This window comes from Cicer arietinum, chromosome 1 (assembly GCF_000331145.2).
Source record: "Cicer arietinum cultivar CDC Frontier isolate Library 1 chromosome 1, Cicar.CDCFrontier_v2.0, whole genome shotgun sequence".
NCBI lineage: Eukaryota > Viridiplantae > Streptophyta > Magnoliopsida > Fabales > Fabaceae > Cicer > Cicer arietinum.
In genome coordinates this window covers 45,650,357-45,670,258 of record NC_021160.2, presented here as the reverse complement: position 1 = coordinate 45,670,258, position 19,902 = coordinate 45,650,357, and the positions used below count along the sequence as shown (strand labels likewise).

General features: G+C 24.8%; 1 non-coding gene across 1 annotated transcript; it reads left to right on the top strand.

Annotated features, from left to right (window-relative positions):
• The first annotated feature begins 12,829 nt into the window (after positions 1–12,829).
• Positions 12,830–12,901, top strand: TRNAQ-UUG (transfer RNA glutamine (anticodon UUG)). Its single transcript has one exon. It is a non-coding gene; the product is annotated as a tRNA-Gln (tRNA).
• The last annotated feature ends 7,001 nt before the right edge of the window (positions 12,902–19,902 follow it).

Here is a 19,902-nt window from a genome sequence, read left to right as displayed (position 1 = left end):
AATTATTATTATTATTCTTTTTATTATTATAATAATTATCAAAAGTTATATAATATTATTAAATTAAATAATTTAATAATATTTTGTATTTTTTAATGTTATAATTATTTTTAAAATATTTAATAATAATAAATATAATATACCCAATAACAAAATTCAACAACCAAAGAATATATAATATTAAAATACATTATTGAATATATTAAATAATAAAAGTATTTTTATTTTATTAATAGAATTTTCTTTTTATTATTATTATTATTTTTGTTATAATAATTATTAAAAGTTATATAATATTATTAAATTAATTATTTTTATTATTTATAATAATATTTTGTATTTTTTAATGTTATAATTATTTTTAAAATATTTAATAATAATAAATATAATATATCCAATATAATATACCCAATAATAAATAACAAAATTCAACAAGCAAAAAAAAAACACTAGTAGGAGGTCACATCTCCAGGATGCGATCATCTAGTGAAGTTGAAATTTTTTTGCTTCAGAAAGTCGCATCCTCAGGTTGCGATTAGCAACTGGGACTAAAAAATATGGCATTTTGATATTATTTTTTAAAAGTAGGGCAATCTAGTATTAAAATTTTAAAAAAATGATATTTGTATAAAAAACCCGAATTGTGATAATACTTCATCGATTAAATATAATAGTTATGAGAATTGAGACAATTTTGTTGAATCCAATTACATTTTTATGTAGTAAAATTTCAGTGGATATTTTACAAGTTGTCCTATAATAACTATTCATGGTATGTTTCACTTGTATTTTGATTTCTTCTTCGGTTTTTTTATATTTGGGTTTGATTTTTTTATTAAAAAATATGTTGATTTATCTTATTTAAGTTGGGCTTTATAGATTTTAATTTGTTTTAAAAAAGCAAACTTGATTTGAAGTGTCAAAATGGGATAAAGGTAATTATTGACAAAATAAAAGTGTAATGGAACTTTTACAAACCCTCGTATTATTACTATCCCTGGTATGATTCACCTGTAGTTTGCTTTCTTCTTGGGTTTTTTTTTTCCATTTGGGTTGGGCTTTTTAGACGTTGTTTTACCTTATTTAAATTTGAGTTGGGCTTTATTGACTTTAATATTTTTTGAAAGAAATTGGACTCTAGCTATTTAATGTATGGTGGAACTATCCACACTTAAAATTTGGTGGTTTCTTTTTCAACCCCCATTTTCTCAAAAACTTTTAAATAAACATTTAGGTTGGTTGGAAGCTTTTTAGAACATTAGGTTATTAGAAACCATGAGGAGTGAGAATAAGATAGGTGACACCTGGCCTGAATAGACGAATAAGCTAATATGACGATGAGAATAAGTATTTTATTTTTAGGTCAAATATTATTTTAATCAAAGTTTGAACTCGGGTTCTCCCGATTGATTCGTATTTAATTGAAGTTCATTTAATTACTTGAGTCCAATCACTTAGTTAAAGAATTTAATTTTATATGACATCATATCGTATTATAATATATTTAAATATATCAAAAACTAATTTAAAATAATACAATTAATTACGAAAAGATCAACAAATTTATAATTTAACATAAATTTCTAAAATTTAATATAATAATAATAATAATAATAATAATAATAATAAATATTATTTATAATTACTTAAGCATGTCATTCTGATAGGTCTAAAATGTCTTTTATTGTCTATATCTTTACATTTTTAGTTAAACGAGCTTTTAAAAAAGTCTTGATCTTTTTTTTTTTAAATTGACTTGACTTGACTTGAACATATCGTAAGTTAGAATGTGACTCATATCAAACAATCTGACTTATTCTCACTCCTAAAAATTATGGTACGACTTTACATTGATTGAATTCAACTGGACTCAATTTTTCTTAAATATTGTCTTAAACTCGACCTTTGTGAATGGAAAAAAAATTAGTGGATAGAGAGACTTAATTAAAGATGATCAATCATGTATTATGCTTGATATTAATCATAAATTAAATCGAGAAATACTTCACACTTAAAAATAAATAAAATCAGAAATATATTGTCATGTAAAAAACATTGATGTGGTAGCCCCATTGTTATATGAAACTTGCAATGTTATACAATTTCTATCAACATTTGCAACAATAATGGCATATATTTACTAATTCATGAATTTGTGAATTATATTGATCAATTTATGAGAATATTGATAAAATGATTATATGATGATAATTTTTAATAATGGTTTGTTTTAAAAATATTTATTCAATATAATGTTATTGAATGAATGTATTTGTTAGTATAATTTGGAGATGCTTTGTTGGATATAATGCTTTTTGCAAGTCCCAAAAGGCAATGTAATATATGCTTTTTGTAATATGAATTTTCCCCATAGATTGCTACTAGTAATTTTTTTAATTGAAGGTTTTCACATTCATCCTAGATGGAAAATAAATTAAATTGCATTCAAGTGACATGTGTTCACATGGTTTGGTTTGGTATTCACCTTACATCTAAACCACTAATTTGGGACCATTTTTTGAAAGTGACAAGTCCTAAATGGTTCTACTTAACATTTTGGACTTTGTTGATGCTTGAGAGTTAATGACATATTTACTGCTAACCAATTAGATAATCAATCACATATCTATGCATTTTGAGAAAGCCTCTTTTGACCTACATTTTGTGGTACCACAAATGCTTTGCATAACGGTTACTTCTAATTTAGTGTTGCTCCATGTAATAAATGCAATATTAAGGGAATGTGTCGAGATATTGTTTACCTGATGTGATTAACCTATATCTACAATTTCTTTTAAGGTGTGTGTGAATAATTGTTTTTATTAAATAACTTTAAAATTATAATTATTTATGAAATTATTATAATTTAAAAGGAAATATGAATTTTTTTTACTAATGCAAACATCAAACATGTAGAGGAAATATAATATTAACCTCTGCATATTGTATAGAATTTTAAAACATGTTATTAAATTTTTTAGCCAAAGTTCTATTCGGCACATATATTAGAGTGAATGCAGAGATAAATAATATATGAAGTATAAAATAATATTTAGAATACAATGTCCTCTATCTCTGATATGTATATTATTTACTTCTGAATTTTTTTAATTTAAATAATAATGTCGATTAAAAATCATAATATAAATCAAATTCAAATTCTCCTAAATAAAACTATATACTCTACATTAAATTACTCAAATATTAAATAGATAAATAAATTACTAAAATATTATTTCGAGTTAAAAAAAAAACTCTCTTATTAAAAAGATTAATATTTAAAAAAAAATCAGCTCATGAAATTTAGTCATTTTCAATGTCTACACCCTCTCTCCTTGCTTGAGAACCTCAAGTAATTAATATGTCACTCAAATTTCTCTATTGGGATAAAAAAAATGTTGGGGGATAAATAGGACCGTTAACTAAATTAATCAACCGTAAAAGCAAAGTTGTGGAAAGACTAAAATATCTCAGGGGCAAGTGTACATCATGCAATTGGTTTTTTGTGCAATAAGAACAATGAGGATTTCATTTTCTCTGTCTATTGTTGAAAGTTGAAAGTTGAAAGTTGAAAATTGAAAGCAATGGGTTGTATGGGGTCATTGGTTTGACTAAACAGACGTTTTGACTTTAATGTTGATTATTTGCCTTGAAAGAGAGGAAAGAGGTGTTCAACCAAGCAAAGCAACCAACAAGTACTTTTATCACACATAAATTTTTGCCAATGAATCTAACTAAATTCACAATTATTAAGTCCTGTTTTGATATTATTAAGATAAACATTATGTCTTAATTTGAATTAGAATTTATTATCTCTTCTAGAAATAAAACAAATGAATAGAAATTTCTTTAATATTACTACATTGAAAACAAATAAGGATATTAATGCAACCTCTCTCTTTTTAGATTATCATTTGTAGACACAACATCATGAACAAGTCTCCCAAACAAATAATACTTGGTTGGAGGAATTGAAGGATTCATAATGAATTTAGACTAAAGCGCAAATTGATATGAAGAATTAGTGAATCCAAAAATTTCACGGATTTGTCACTTAAAAAATGAAAAGCAGGTCGGTCTATCATATTTAAAGATCTAAAATGAATTTTAATACGAGACTTAAAATGGATTTTCTAAATTTTAACATAATATTATTAAATTAATATAATTGATGTTATGTAATATTTCTTTTTCAATTGATTTAATATTATTGAGACAATATTAAATTTAGAAAAGATTTATATGTTTTAATTTTAAACATATTAAAATCTGAGGAATTTTTATTAAGTATAATTTTATTTTTGAGGCCTTTTGATAAAGTAAAAAATTTATTTTTTTTATAAATATCTAAAACATTTGTTTTAGTGGTTTTATCTTCGGGTCGGCCCTGACGAAAAGATGATTGATCCCTTATATTCCATGTAGAATAAGACAAGACATGGTTTAGATTGGATTTAACGGGTTACCAGACTGGAGGAAGATTAATAATGTCATTGGAACACAAAAATTAACAAAATAAAACACAAATACAAATATAAAATACAATGAACTCATCTTTTGTTTTTTCATAAAATGTCGTGATATTGTATTATTTTGTGTTCCAATAACATCCGTCAAGAAAGATTTATGATAAGCTATAGAAATAATTTTATCTATAAATCTAGCTTTAAAAAAATTGTTCATTAGTCTTGAGATGCTAACCAATCAAAAGTGAGTTTTAACATAATAGATTCATCGACTACTCTAAAAGATTGAGACTCAAACTACCTTCACAAATTTGAATGACATAGAAGCTTTAGATTTTATGCGTAAAGTTTTATAGTTTAATTCTTGATAAAATACATTTTAATAGTATTTTTTATAAACTATTATAGCCTCAATTTTTAAGTAATGTAGATTTTTTGGTGTACTAAAGCAATAGTCTTTCAATTGAGAGGTTAAAAGATCTTCTAGTTCTTGAGCGTGACATAAATTTGACTTTTATTGGAATGCTAATGTTTTGACCCTACACTACAGTTTTGAAGTATTACTTTGTTTGAGTCTTGTGAGTAAGGTTTCACTTTTTTCACTTATTCTCTTTACTAGTTAGATTTTAGAGGGTTTGGAGAGAAATATTTTAGAGCATTAAGTCTGTACTTTATATATATTAATATTTTAAAAAATTAAAAAAATAATAAAATAAATAAATATATAATATTAATTATTCTTTTAATTTTTTTAAAAATATTAAATATATATTAAAATATAAATTTAACCATTCAAAACTCTCTCTTTTAAAATTTAACTTGCAAACACACATTTGATAAAAGACATCTTAAAAAATATAATTTAAGAAAAAAGTACAGTGTGCATAAAAAAATTATTAAAAGAGTATAGTATATTGCAACAATATTTCGTCACTAGCATGCACCTGCACAGAAAGTTAAGACCGAATATAAAAATATGAAATGAAGCGTGCTTCATATATTAGTATTTTATTTATCAAATTAATATGTTGAATATTGATTTAAAAAATTTTATTTTTTGTGGCAAATAAATTAAGTCATTAAAAAGTAAAAATTACGTTAAATTAGGGGTAGTGTGTGTGTGTGTGTATATATATATATATATATATATATTATTAACTAAGAGTTAAGTTATTATATTTTAATTATATTTTATTTTAAAAAATTTGATTTAATTTAGTTTATATTAATTCATTTTGGATAGAAGAAGTATTAATCAATTAGTTTCTTATTTTATTTGCAATTTATTGGTTAATGGTTATATAAGTATTTTTAAGTTGAAAGAGAGGGACTTTAAGGTGTACGACGGAACGATATCGATTGCATAGAGCTCAAATATTTAAGACATTAAATTTTTTTAATATATATTTAAAAGATTTATGTTTTAGATGCAAGTATCTAGTACAAAATATTAAAGTTATTTTAAATAAAATATTAGTTTATTATGTCACCATATTCTTTCATGTTCAAACTTATATTGAACTTTTTTAAATAAAATATTAGCTTTTTTTAGTGCTATAAATTTAAGTTTCATCTTATTTTTAGGTGGATGGATGTTTCGTTGCAAAAAAAAAAAAAGTGAATGAATGGTATTGTTAATGTTAAATGTTATTGCTACATGTTCAGAATTTCAGATTAAGAAATACATCGATAACTAATTTTCTTATAATTTTACTGTAGTTTTGAATTAGTATAAATTTTTTAATATTTATGTAACCTTTAACTTTTGTTTTGTTTAACAGTATTTTATTTCACATCAGGATGTATTAAAATGATTAATGACTATTTTTTTGCAATTCTAATTATATATAGTTTTTTATTTATATTGAACATAATTTGTTCGATGGGATGAATTGAACATTAAATGATTAAATGCATGTCTCTGTAAAAAAAGATTCAAATTATAATTCGTCACCATGTAGAAGACTAATATCTTCCACTATGTTGAGATATTATATTATGTAGGATTTATTTTTTAGAAGTATCTTGCACTAAAAAATATATGGTTTATGACAAATTTGTAGTTTCAACGGTCCATTATATTCAATGTGTCTTTAGATTTATTCCACAAAACTTCCTTTAGTCACTAACAATAATCTTATTAATAAAATTTATTTAATCACCCCTTAATTGCTCATTTGAATCAGTTCTGTTCTGCAAGGAGGAGCACTTATGGGATTCCATGACCAATTTCATTCTCCAAAAATTGGTGATTGGTAATGTGTAATTTCATATCCATTGTCCACTTGATTAAGTTGTTTAAATTGTTCTTTCCACACTTTAAAAAATCTTGAAAAGCAAAAAGATAAAAAAAAAAATATAAAAAAAAATAAAAATAAAAAGAAAGGGGAATCAAATTCTGAATTATATTAGTATTTGCATTGAAAAAGATTGAGGTGGGGGGCCAAATGCCAATAAGACAAAGTCACTGCTTTTCTGAATTGTTTTATTACCTTTTAAATGTATAATCATTATTATGATTGTGGAATACCTTTTAAAACTCCTTATGCAAAATTATTTAAGAATTTATTAATTACTGGCTTAAGTGACTAATAAGACGTAATTGCTAATCATAGCATTGAATTCTCATCAAAGGAAATATAAGTGGTATAGAAAGAAAATAGTAATAATTCTTAGTGCTTTAAACAATTTTATTATAGTCTCTAAATATATCAAAATTTTAAAAACATATCTCAGTATATCAATTGTAATTAGTAATTTTATACACTAAATTAATAAATAAAAGATACATACGATGACAAATTAAATAAAATACATTTAAGGATCGAATTGAATTGAATAACAAAAGATATATTAATTTAAATATATGTATAATTTTAATATATTCAAATATTATAGTAACATTGTCTGATGTATACAAAGGACTCAAATGATTGCTTACTTCCCAAAAATATTTGTGTTGGCATGATCTTATAGTCTAACCCAAGAACTAATGAAAAAGAGTATATGGTTTTAGGAAATCAAATAAGTTCTTGAATGATAACAAGAGAACCAAAAATATATATTTTTTGTATGGAATAAAGATAGAAGTCTCCCAAAAGGGTTTGATGAGATACTAAAATGAGTGAGAATTTAAGTGTCAAGAATGAGGGAGAAAGTGAGATACCATGTCCACCTTCAAGTGGGAAATGAGTAGGCATTGATGAATGACTAGCAATGAATAAGATGACAAAGCGCAATACCAAAACTAATGAGATATCTTGATCAACAAAAGAGACCAATACTAAAGTCAAGTCATGATCTATTCTTTTGAAAATGACCATTTATTTATTTATTTTTGGTTCCTCAACTCTAGTGTTGGAGATATATGATTGGAGAACTCATGTTACAAGTTTCAAATTGATCATCAATCAATGACAATATTAATGGAATCAGCACATTTGGTTACAATAAGAAATTTTGTCTTGTGTTTGTTTATCACTATAGAAACCAAAAAATAAAAACAAATCTTCATAATCAAGCACCTTATTCTTACATGAGTCAGTTTCAAGCTTCAATTTGTGTTAGAAGAACAATACCCATGCAGAAGTGTAAATAGACTACTTGCTCTCCTAGGTATAGTGTCTTCATAATAAATGATTTTTTTTTTTTTATCTAAGTAGTAAATTATATATATATTTTTATTATTAACAGTTTCATTTTATGGATCAAATTTAAATGCTACAAGAAACTTTTGAAATTATGTAGTAGTTAAAAGGTCTATTATTATTTGATTTGGCCAATGCTTTAGTATTTTGGTTACAAATGGATTGTGTTTTTGGCTCATGATGATGAAGGTAGACCTTAATGACCAGTTACGTGCATAAGATAAGAGACAAGACATCATAGCTACATCATATTTGGTCTCAATTTAATGTTTGATATATAAAACAAGATATAATAAATTAATCTTCAAAACTATCATATATGTTTCTTTAATTTAAAAAATTTATTGTAACTTTGAATTGAGTTAAAAATCAGTATAATATGACAAAAATATAATTTACTAATTTATCCCTATAAAATATATATAATTTAAAATATAAAAAATTGAAATATGATAAAATAAAAATAAAGAAGGAATTTGATATTAAATTAAAAAATAATAATTTCAAAAAATATGTATGATTTTATCACAAGTAATTTTTCAATTTATATAATCTAGAATTTTTGAAACCCATTGATATAGAATATATAAAATTAAATAAATTATCTTTAAAAATTACAAAAAAAAAAATGAACATTAATTAAAATTGTTGACATTAAATACTTTTTTTTGTAAGTGTAGTTTTGTCATTTATTTATATATCATATCTTTATTTAGTTTATCTAATATATATATTGGAATTATTTTATTGTGATTTTTTTAAAATTAAATTATTTATTTAGTAATGTCAATTTTTTTTTACTACTTTTGCTAATTTATAAAAATTGAAAATATTAAAATTAATTTAAAAAAATATATATAATTGTTTCACAAGGATAATCTTATCATTTAAATGTTATATATATTATACCATATTATTATGAAGTTTTCACAAAAATATGATATTATAAAATAATATTATTATATTTGTTAATTTTGTAACACTTCACATACATGATAAATAAAAAATGACTCAATAAATACATAATAATAAGACAAATATATCATATTATATATTTATTTAAATCTCTATATTATCTCATGAATCAACTTCTTATCAATTTAATCGATTGCAACTAATATTTTTATTTACACGCATAGATGAGTCAGTGGTGTGAAATAGATTCATACATCCCAAGACCATCTAATAACCTTGAAAGACACAACAATTAAAAATATTTCATGATGCCATAACTTTATCAAACCTTTAGCTATTTCTTTATCTTCATAAATACTGCCATGTGCTACTTTCATATAATGTGTCCAATGCCTATTGGTCAAAACACATCTATTAGTCTTTATAAAAAAAAAAACACATCTATTTGTGAGTTGTGAACTATTTTATCATGTCAAATGCAATAAATTAACCAAGATGGATTCACGAAAATTAGGCAAAAGCAATAAGAAAAAGTTAATTGGCCGGCTTGACTATAGGAACATTAACAATATAAAGTATTAGGTGTCACAATGGTGGTTCGATATGCTTAGGAGGAGGAATAGTAGGTGACAAGTTTAGTGAGAATCCTTAATTACGTTGAAGTTTTAAGATATATGTTGGGCTCACACATATAAATATATAATTTATTTATTTTAAAATATGTGTCGTTTAATTTTTTTCTCTCTCATTTATTTATGTGTGTCTAAATATTTTTTATTTAGAGTTGTAATTACACAAGTGTTCCTCATTCTAAACACAAATTATTTTATAATAATTCATTTGTAATTGTTTTAGTCATATTTCAAATACAAATTTTACTAAATGAATCGTCTTTAATCGAAATTCATTAATCACTTAAGTTTAATCATCAACATAGGTGAAAATAGGTTTTGCAAGACATGCGTCTAATGTACATTAAAAATGTTAGGTCCGAGTTTGACCTATTACCTATCAAAGGCTCATTGTTAAGCTTTGACCTTTATCAAAATTTACTTAAAAGTCTACTTCACTATTATGTTATGAAAGTCTACACCACTCATCGTTAAACTTTTGTAAATAGACAAACAAGTTAACATGTTAATAAACTTAAGTTGTATTTTAATATATAAATAATTTTTTAGTATATAACATTATCAATTTTATAAGTGCAAAACATTAATATATATCTTTTTAGGATTTTTTTATATTAATATCCTACTTTTCAATTTTTTACATTAAATTATCCTATGTTGAAAATAAAATATCAAATTATCCTACTTTTTTAATCCTTTAGGTAGTCGCTCTTTGAGCTTGCGACCTAGTGAAGAAATACTTTTTAAGCTCAATAGGAGGTCGCATCCTAAGGATGCGACCACGTAGTCGGAGTGGTGTAAATTTTTTTTCCACCATTTTAATAATTATTTTTAACAACTTTTGTCGTATTTACATGATAAATTTATATTATTATAATAATTTTATTTATTTTGCAGATAAATTAGTCACTTAATTTTATTTTGTTAACAATTTTCTCCTAATTTTTTTTTTGATCTAATAAATAAAAATAATTACAATAAAAAATAATAAATTATATTAATAACATGAAACAAAATACATTAGAAGGAAAAAAAATACATCAAATTTAAAAGATTAAATCCATATGTTGCATGTATGAGGCTATAGTTGAGAGTTTAACCTTTTAATTTTGATATATTTTTTTCTTCAATTTGATGTATTTTTTTATTCTATTTAATATATTATGTTTCATATTATTAGTATAATTTACTATTTTTAATCATTTTTATTTTTATTAATTTTTAATTATTAGATCCGAAAAAGAAAGAAAAGAAAAAAGAAGGAAGCGGTTAACAAAATAGAATTGAGTGCTAACTTATATGTAAAATAAGATAAAATTATTATAATGATATAAATTTATCTATAAAATAACACGGATTTGTTAAAATAATATAGCACGTTATTTGTTCTGCCACATTTAATTAACCATATTTTTTCTTAAATTTAATATATTTTATTTTATTAATAGTATTTTAGTTTTTTAAATATTTTAATTTTTTAAATATTTTAATTTATTATATAATAAATAATTGAATTATTAAAATGGTGGGAAAAAAAATTTACATCATTACATGGTCCCATCCCATGCCACCTCTTACTAGGGTTAAAAAAAAAACTCTTCACCAAGTCGCACGCCCAACTGAGCGACTTTTAAAAGGTTAAAAAAGTAGCATAATTTGGTATTTTATTTTTAATACAGGACAATTTAAAATTTGAAAAGTATGATATTAATATAAAAAATATGTTGTAGTGCACACAAAAAGCCTCTCTTGAAAATAGATGATTAAAGTTTGTAAGAATTGAGATCTATTTAAAAGTACTCTCCTAATTCAATTGGATTGTATTTCATAACACCATAATGTATATAATTTCGTTAAATTTATTAGTATTATATATATATATATATATATATATATATTACGAAAGCATTCACTACTCTAAAACGCCCTAAAACGCCTCTAGAGATGAGCAAACCATTTTAGCCATTGAGGGCAGTGGCTATATATATATTTTTAGATAAAAATGATAATTAAATGCAGACTCAATGAATATTTGTAAAAAAAAAATATTATTTATTATTTTAAGTTTAGTTTAACTATTTGTTTTATTTTATGTATTAGTATTTGTAGATATTATTGGACCACTATCGTATTTAGAATCAAAAGATAAACGTTTGTAAATTTTACAAGAATCATATTCCGATGAAGAGGTAAATAATTGTGACTTTATAACTAAAAAATTTATGTTATTAATTATGATTTTATAATTATACGTAACTAATATAATATACATATCAATTTTTTTGCAGATCTTTGAAAATATTGTTCCAAGACTTGCAACTTCATAAAATATTAATCTAGATGTTTGCATATTTATTGTAATGTGTGCTAATTCAAAAGGTTTTGAATATTGAGTTAGAAAATATTTTAATTTATAATACTTTATGATTTAAATTTAAGATATTTAAATAATTTTTAAATTTAATAATAATAATAATAACGATTATTTATTGAATTATTTTAGTTAAAATGTGAATAATGAGTATGAATACAATATTTAAGTACCTAAATAGTGAATGTTGTGTATTAAAAATAATACTAATTAGAGTACGAGTATTTTTTTTAAACCGCATATATAAGAATATGGATTTTTTTCCCAAATCATATAAGTTATATAATGTATGATGTGAATTTTTGTTCATCAATTTCTCTTGTTTTTTTTTTATTAAAAAAATATTGACGAAATTTTGTCTTAGTTTTTTTTATCAAATTTATTATGTGAATTGATCATTCTCGTATAATATAAATAAATAAAACAATGATTAATTTTCCAATCTCGACAAGGTTATGCCGAAAAGTTTGACAATCTTGGTAGGCCAGTCCATATTGTTGGCAAATTCCATGGGACTCGTGATTTTTTCTCCACCTCTTTCATCAATTAAAATTAAAAATAATAATATATCTCGTACTTGTAAATTTCTCTTAGTACATGAAGTTCAAGTGATGTAAAGTCAATTAAGTTTAATCCTCATCCATAAGTCAATTAAGTTTAAACCTCATCAATTTTTTGTGCTTTTTTACGGTGTACCTTAAGAAGTTAAATACCATATTTTGCATATGAAGAAATATGTATAAACAAAAATATGTTAGATGTCAAGTTTTCCAATCAATTTCAATTATTTAATGTGAGGGTTCTATGGTGTAGTGGTTAGCACTCTGGACTTTGAATCCAGCGACCTGGGTTCGACTCCCGGTAGGACCTTTCTATTCTAATTTTTTTACTAATCAATTCACTTGTACATTGACACAGATGAGTAAATATGATCAGGTAAATGTTTGGCATAGAGAGAATGAGATTATGTAGGAAACTTCTTGGTGGGTAAGAGTCTTGGCAGGATTGTGACATTTTGATTTTGATTTTAATTTTAGTTTGTAGGTGGAACGAAGACTTGGTTTTCTTTTATTGTATTTTTTTTTATTATTTTAAAAAATAGTTAATTTATTTTGGATGTATTTAATAATAGTAAAAGTTGGTTTGGAAAGAAGTATTGGTTTCTTTCTTGAGTAGAAGCAATAAATATCATTTATTCTTCTTTTGATAATTTTTCATCATTTTTAGTTTCTTTTAATCTATCATATGATTGAATTCTCATTTGATTTATGTTTTTTTATTTATTTAGCTTTGGTATATTATTAATGTCTTTTGAATTGACCATGGTTGAATTGAATTTATGGATTCTTTGACCATTGAGAGATTAATAGTAATAATTGGAATGAGAGAGTATAACCTTAGATATATATATTGACTATAAAAGTATACAAATATGATTATGTTTGCACAATCAATCGTTATTATTTTGAAGGTGACGAAATATACAAGATATTCATTTTCTTCTTGGATGATTTACAAGATAATTTAATCTCAATAGGAGGATATATAAATTTAAGTCTTGAATTGTGGTCTCTTTTTAGGATTTTTCTCTAAAGATGAAGTACCACTATTTTCGTGAACTTCAACTTAAGAATAGAAGTGAGTTTAAATATGTTTTGACAATATAGTCGTTCATAGTTGTTGTCACTTAGAGAAAAAAATTGTTTGAACTTTGACATTAAGTTGATGGCCGCATTCAGGATTGTTGCGTAGAGATAGGTGAGTCTTCAAAAGTTCTTATTGATCTCATGCTAAGACTTCTTCATTACTTTTGTCTTTGGCGACTTCTTCATTTATAGATGGAAGCTAATGTTGATGTTGTCTATGTGTTGCGAGCTTATCAAATATCACATTGAGAGCTTTCCAAGTGCGAAATGGTTATTCGTACCAAATTGTCTTTTGTGCTTCAACTCGGGTAAGTTGACGTTGAATGTTTGAACGAATTTTCCTCTTTTACCTATTAAGTGATTTACTCTAATGTTGATAGATAGTAAACTTCCAACAGTCTCGGTCTTGAGTTTTACTAGACTTATTTTATGCTACTCATTTGTTATCTGACGATGAGTACTAAAAGGGCTAGCTTTTGTTATTGGCTCAATTTGTACTGCTCATGTCGTTTAAACGATAAGCACCAAATGATCTTCTTCTCTTTTCTTTTTCTTTTTTCATCTTTTCTTTTCTTTTCTTAATTTCCTATTAGAGGATATACTACCTACATAATTCTCCAAACCTCAGAAGATAAATTATTCTCTTATATTTGTTATCAGTGAAATCCCAAAGATTATATTGTTTTTAAACTTATCTAATTTGTACAATCTCTCTTTTTATGATGACAAATAACTATAATTTTGATTATATTTTTTTATTTTTTTTAACACAATAAATATTTTAGTGGAACCTGTTTCTAAGAGCTACCCCTTAATTTAACACAACAAATATAAAATAACAAACGAAGAAAAGAAAATAGTATCAAAAACATGGAATGGAAAAATATGACGTTATGTTCAATAAAAATTCAAAGGCACCCACTAAATTTATTAAATATAAACTTTTAAAATGTAATTGTGAAGATAAATTATTGATACCAAAATAATAATAAATCACAATTTATATTTGTGTCGATACTCTATTTGTAAGAAGAAAAAGAACTTGAGATCGTCTTGAGCATTTAATTACTATCACACTTAGTATGATTAATTAAGATCCTATAAATAAAAGATATTTGAGTTCAAATTTTATACATATTATCTCCACTTTTTGAAGATGCTAAAATTGGTTTTAAAATGATTTTATTTCTCTTTCTTCTATATCAAATAGATCATACATTATATATTATTGAAATACATTAAAATTTATAGTTTATACATTTTAATTAAATACAGTTAATTTTCATAAGTCTTAATAACATATCTAATAATTATAAATTTATATTAAATTCTATGTACATATCTGATTATTACAAATTTGTAATAAATCCGTCACTTTCATTCCCCTAAAACCTAACCTACTCTAAAATTATGCTATTTGTATTATAAAATGTTCTAAAAATAAATTAATTAATATACACAAATCAAAACTTCAATATGAACAAAATTTTATTCTGATTGAAAGTAAAAAAGTTTATACCATGATACATTAAAAATGAGTCAACAAAAGAAAACGAAACATTGAACGCAATTATATGTTGATGAGCACTGAAGTAGAATATTTACTGTTTTCAAAGAAAAAAAAAGATTAAAGGATTTGGCAATTACATTAAATCGCACCAAAAGTTGTCTCTAAAAAGATGGTCAACTCGTGACTTTGCTACATTAACAATGAGATAAGATATGTCTAAATTCGTGTCTTGGAATGCCAATAGACAATAACCAAAACTTTGACTCTTTTCGTGCTTGAAAGATTTTGCCTACTACAGATCCAAAATTTACGCAGTCAAAAGATATTACACTAATATAATGTGTTTGCACCGCGTTTGAATCAGTTTTCACCACAAAATTATTTAGTTTAAAGATTAAAATATATGTAATTTCATTTGATTTACATTATTATTTCATTTAAATTGATCCAATTCAATTTATTATGGTATAAATTGAATCGGTTTTCAGTTGATCTAAAATTAAAACTAATTAAATTAATCTTAGGAAATAGATTAAATTAAAACTAATTAATATACTAAAGTAATACAAATTTTAGTAAATATATTAAATGAAATATATGAAATAGTAAAAAATAAATAAAAAGTATTATTTAAAAAATAAAAAATAATATAAATATTATATCTCATACTAATAAAAAGAATAAGTATTAAAATTTATACATATGTTTTGGTTCGATTTTGGAAATGAATCTCAAATTTAATTCAATTGGTTTTAACAAAAAGAGATCAAACCCATCAAAAAGTATTTGATTCGGTAGAGTTTTCAATTTTTTTTAATAGATTTATAGTTTGGTTTTGAATTTATTTGATTGTGGACATCTCTAATTTCATTTATTGGATTACGATTAAATGAGACTTGTTTCTAACTTGGTTATGGTCCATTCTACCTTGAAACAAATAAGGCCTAGGAAGAAATATCAGGAGTGTCAAACACTCTTTAGTGCAACCTAACCTCATGTGATCTGAGTCATTGAACAAATCCAACGACCTTCTACATTCCACATTGGATTTGGCGTAACCCCCAACAACAATTTCTGCCAAAACCCTCTATTGTCTTCCTATATGAATGAAACGAGTAGGGGGTGTCATGTATGTTATCACACAATTACCTCTTACTCTTTCCATTTCACTCACTACATTGGATGTTGGAGTGCATTTAGGTACATCCCATTGCACCAAAAACAAAGCAATTGTACTCCATTATGATTGTCACCCTTTGACAACTACCACGATCCGATCTCTGGTCATTTGACGTCGTCTGTGGGGAACAAAGATCTAAGTCACACACGAGAACTGATACACCCTATAGTCCCTTAACCTTGACTAAGGGACTATTATTTCGGTACACCAAAAAATCTTACATTACTTATAAATTGAAATTAAGGATTTTTTATGATTAAAAGGAGGCAGAACAACATAGAAACCTCTAGGGATGATAATCCCTACAACATCTCTCAAAATGAGGGGAGATAGAAAATAAGGAACCACATTGAAAATTTTAAAGGGAAGTAACTAATGAAGACCATATTTAGCTAGAACATCTACAAATTAATTTGCTTCATGAAAGACATGATGCCAACAAATGACATAACAAGGTGATCTTATAATTTTAATCACTTTCCATTATAATTTGTTGAAACTCTCTCTATATCTAGCCTCATAAGGCCATGAGAGATGCTCCAACGTTCGTCACATATAATCTAATATATCCTAAAAGTGCACGAGAAAGTAAACACAAACACACCATTATTATCACGAATGACACCACCACAAGAAGTGAGGCCTAAAGGTTGCATTTCTGCACCATCACAATTAATTTTAATCCAACTCTCCAAAGGATAGGGCAAAATAATGGAAGGAACAATTATCAAATGGTTGTAATGGGAGTGCATAGATAAACACAAATCCACCAAAATCTCGTATGCCATCATTTTTACTCGCTCAACAGAAACATTATTCCTTATTTACACACAAGAACCCAAAGTAGTCATCTACACTTATATATCCATTGGAACATCTTACTGAGAACAAAAATTGTAAATACATATATATTCAAGACTCTAAAACTGACAATAATTTAAAAATATGGTTTAAGATCGAAACAAGATTGAATTGGCTTAAGAATGCCAAGAGCCACCTAGAATTCAATCCACCTTTCTCTTAGTTGATGTATACCCAAAGTATTATGCATGTGATGTATATTAGTTTGTTACATGAAAATAAAAATTATTAAATTTGATTAAATTTATAAACAATAGTAAGAACTTTATTATATCAAATGACTTTAATTTGTATACAATGTCAGTGTAAAAAGTTTTTACATTGTTAATCAACCACAAGGATTAGATCATTAATAATATTTGACTTTTTGTATAATTATTTATAAAATCACTTGTATGATTTATTGACTGTATAAAAAAATTTACACAATTAATGTATGATAATTAAATTCATTATATTCATATAAAAATGTGAAGTAGTAGTTTTCAGACTTTGAACTCTCATAAAAAATTCGTCATCATCTTATAATTCGTCAAACTTTGAATATCTTCCTATTGTCATTTTATTTCGTATGCATGCGGTCTAAGATGGGAAGGTTGCAAACTTCATTTGTAATATTGCACATAAATATATAAATATATATTTTTAGTTAATTTAATATTTAAATATATTTTTTATTGATTAATTCATTTAGTTCTCAAATGTGTATTTTATCAATTAATTTATAAAATTACTATTAATAAGAAATAGACTTACGTGTTTTAAAAATAGAATCATGTTTTTTTTAAGGAATAATGGAGTGATATTACACAGTAAATATTTATATACTAAAACAATTGTTTAATAGAGTAACTAAACACATGGCTACTAGTTATCCCAAATACTCTCTCCCTCTCACAATAAGTAATCTATTTGTAGAATAAATTTATCTAAAATGAATAAGTCTTTCAATTTTTAATATAATATTAATTATATTTTTTATTGTATTATTTAATATTTCAAAGTCACGTAGAATGGCGAGAAGACGAATATTGTTGTGGGTAGACCCACTAGAGAGTATTTCAGTCTTACTGTGAACAACATTCAAAATAGGCTCAATGGTTGGAAGAAACATTGTCTTAGCTTAGTTGGGAGAATGGAGAAGCGTCATAAAGTGATGGTTTTCTTCGTAACTTGGAGCGTGTGATACTCTTCAGGCTCAAATATAGGGCATGTACATTGGTTTGGTTTGTTGGCTTGGAAAGACCAAATTTTGCAGCTCATTGTGAAGAGTGACTCAAAAATTCTTATAGATATGAGTTAGACAATTGTAAATTTAGTGGGAATGTTTCAATTTTGGTGCAACGCATTCGCAAGCTTTTGAATCATGATTGGTAGGTCTGGGTTCTTCATACATGGAGGATTACATATGTGTTAATTGACTTGCTAACTTTTAATTTTTCTTCTCGTCCAATTGATTTATTATGGAGAACTAAGAGGGATCTTTGCAAAATTATTTTTGACAATATCTCTAGGACTTGCATATGTAAGAATATCAACTTGTTTCTCAGTATTTTTTTTTCTTTTTTGTTGGACCGTTGCCCTCTTTGTACCAAAAAATAAAGTATATATATATATTACTTTGTTATCAAATATAAACAAAAATAAATCAAACAAAATTGATGTATTTTGTCTGAATTGAACTAAATAGATCAACTTTGTTTGATTCATTTTAGCTTGTATTACATTTGACCAAAGGAAGTGATTGATAAGCATAACTATCAATTAAAAAAAGTATTACATTCATCTCTAAATATAAGGCTTTAGACCTTTTTTTATCCCTTTTTATAAGAGTACACATATAGAAGCAATCTTTTGAAAATATAGTAAAAGTTGTACATTTAAATATTTAAATGTCAAAATTTTATTTCTATCAATAAAAAATAGATCATACTAATATTTGTCCACATGTTAAGAATTTTCCAAATAGTATACATATCTTGAAAAATAAAAATAAAAATATACATTTTTCGAAGAAAAAATACAAATTTTTTATTCTTAATATACTAATATATTCTCTTATGATACATATTAACATTTTTTCAGTGAAAAATTGATTTTTTAATTTATTAACATATGTTTTAAAAACTCATATTTAAATAAAGGGAGAGAGAAGTATTCTCAGAATGTTATAAAACCAAGGGAGTAGATGATTGGTGCGTGAAGTGCACGCCTTGCTACAACATTTACAAACGAAAAGAAGAGGTACAATCAAAGACTGAATAATTGGGTATTCTTATTAAAAAACTTATTCATCATCACCAATCCCATCAAAGTATACAATAGTCTTTGCGGTTTGGCTCTGAAGTCAATGCCACATTTATATTTAACGCCAAAATTATGACTAAACCAAATCAGTATTCTCATTGCTAAAAATTCCCAATTCTGCCAATTCTCTTGCTTTTTGTGTCTTTATACATCCAAAAAGAAAATATTACTCAACCGTTTTATTGCATTTTTTTCTCTAGCCATCCAAACTCCCAAGCCCACACCAAACTATACATCATGGCAAAATTCAATTTTCAATATATATAAGAAGAAAAAGAAAATAAATGGTGTATTGTAGATGTAATTTTTTTATTAAAAATAAATAATTGTATCAATAAATAACCACTCAATTAATTGTATATAATTA